At 49.9% G+C, this 2,500-nt stretch overlaps 1 pseudogene; it reads right to left on the bottom strand.

Moving 5' to 3' along the window:
• LOC137468034 (28S ribosomal RNA) overlaps positions 1–2,500 on the bottom strand; it is a 9,086-nt pseudogene that overhangs the window by 3,223 nt on the left and 3,363 nt on the right.

Consider the following 2,500-nt stretch of genomic DNA (forward strand, 5'->3'; position numbering starts at 1 on the left):
TCTGGATTTTATCCGTGTGTGTGTTCCTCTTCGTGGTGATATAAGTATTGATGTTTTCATACATATTGCTCACCAGTCCAATGATGTGGGGGTCCACCTCTCTTTGCTCCAGAACGCGGATGATGTGTTGGTGGCTCACGGTGTCAAAAGCCTTAGCGATATCCACGAATACAACACCCAGAGGTCTGTGATTTCTTTTGGCCGACCAGATTATAGTTTGCAGGAGTTTAAGGTTTTCAGAGCATCCCGCCGCTCTGATGAATCCTCTTTGCCTTGGGTTGAGGGGGCAGGCCTTGCTTAACCTTGCTGTTACGATCCTGGAGAACAGTCTCAACAAGATGGAACTAATAGTGATAGGTCTCCAGTTGTTAATGTCTTTCAAGCGTTCCGGTTTTGTCGATTTCGGGATCAAAACCGTCCTGCAGCCCCTCAGCATGTCCGGGATTTTGCCAGCTGTTAACCATAAATTGAAATTCTCCGTGGTCCTGGAGTACCCGGGATCCATCTTTACGATGTCCCCAAGGGTGACTCCGTCCGGACCTGGAGCCGAGCCCTTGCTCATTTCCTGCACGTGTTTTTCCACTTCTTTGGCCGTGATTAGTGCACTGAAGGCTGTGTTGTCAGCCTTCCCGTGAATTTTAAAGTCCCCAAGGCTATCAAAGTCACTAGGTGTTTCCCATCTCGTTTTAAAGGCCGAATAAATTTCCCCGGGTGGAATATCGCAGCATAAGCATTCTATGTCTTCCAGAATTATCTTAGCAAGTTTCCCCCTGTCTAGATGAAATAGCCGCTGGAATCGAAGGTAGTTGCCTTTCCGAATCGCTCTGTCTTTCATCCATTTTTGAAACGGTTTTCTTGGTTTCTTCTCCTGGGCTCCGTTATTTACCCGAGATCGGGTAGCAGTTCTTATTTGGCTAATTGATTCTAGGCACTCGAAGCAGTCCTGCGCTGCTTGATTGATCACGATTTGAAGTTCCCGGCCGTTCAGGATTTGTTGCACTGCTCGGGGGAAGGTGTTAAACGATCCCGCTGATAAGCGTTCCCCGAGTGTCCTTTTGTAATGGGCCTGCAGCTGCCCTTCCTGTTGCTGGACGGCTCCCTGCTGTCCGTTGCCCTTATCGCGGTGGCGCCTTATCTTTCCCATTGTCCTCTCTCCGGCAGCTGGCCTCTCTGGCAGTTGGTTGTTATCAGGTCCATTGTTAACGGAATTTCTCAGGCCTGCAGCTGCGCTCCTGGTGTGGTAAAGAGTTCTCACTTCGGGCTCGTTTGAGGGGCTCAATCGGGGTTTTTCTGGGGGATTCATTCCGGGCACATTCGGGGGGATTTTATCCGTTGATTTTTTTGGAAGCAATCTTCTTTTGTCACTGATCTGTTTGGCCGTTTTGGTGGTTATATGTTCTGAAATAAGTTTGTTAATGTTTTTGTGCCCCTCAAACTGAGCCTCCAGCCTCACCAGGAGTTCTTCTTCTTCTTTTGTCCAGCATTTTTTATGTGCTCCTCGGTTTGATGTTTCTTTTGGCTGGGAAGCAGCGATCCTTTCTAGGTTTCTAACCAACGGATGCGCCAATCTTTTATGCTGTCCCAGGCCGATTTTAGATGAAAAGTCTCTGTGGCAAACCTCACATATCCACTCTCCAGCTGGAGCTTTTGTAGCCTCTTGTCCCCTGCATTTTGCAAAGTGACAAATAACACTGTGATAGTTATTGCTTTCTTTTCCACACTTAGCACAACGAAAACAAACTCCCCTCTTCCCATGTAGGACCTTCAGATGTTCTATCAGGCCCAGCATAGAGTTTACCCGGGTACCACAGTCAGGACAAGGTGGATTTTTGTCAGGGACAGTCACCGTCACGACGTCCTCCGGTGCTTTCCCCCCGTGTTTCCCGGGCGTTGGAGGAGATGTTTCCAATGTGCACTCTTTCTCCTCGCCGCTGTCTTCCTCAAGTACAAACGGTTCACAAATGTCTCGTGGGGGCCTAGAACACAAAGTTTCTCCCACCCCCGTGGTTGGTAAAAGTTGTTCGTATACGTCCGGTAACCCGCTCAATATTTCCCTCCCCGTACAGAAATTAATACCTTCGAGCCCATACAGGTCTGATCTATAGAACACTAAGTTCACCAGCCGGGCCAAATTTTCAGCCGAATTAGGGGAGGGTTTAGATGTTGAATTTTGAGTTACCAGGTCTACCTGGAGATTTTTGGGTAACAGGTCAACCCGGTGCCCAGGAAAAAGGGGCACCAGGTCGACCACCTGGGACTTAGACGTGGGCCCGGGATTGCTCCCGGACAACAGGTCTACCCAGTCAGAGTGGGAAGTCTGAGTGCCGACCGATATCCTAAGCAGGCGTACCGGTGGCCCCCAGACCCCCCCCCCCTAGGTCGGATCCGGAAAAATTAGCCATCGAATTGAGACCACTTTCGAAGGCGAGAACGGAGCGTGTGGTCAGCCCTTTCTCCGAACTCGTTGCCCCTGCTGAAACCGGGGGGCCAGGTTTCGGGC

The sequence above is a fragment of the Anomalospiza imberbis genome, unplaced genomic scaffold, assembly GCF_031753505.1.
Source record: "Anomalospiza imberbis isolate Cuckoo-Finch-1a 21T00152 unplaced genomic scaffold, ASM3175350v1 scaffold_989, whole genome shotgun sequence".
NCBI classification, from domain to species: domain Eukaryota; kingdom Metazoa; phylum Chordata; class Aves; order Passeriformes; family Viduidae; genus Anomalospiza; species Anomalospiza imberbis.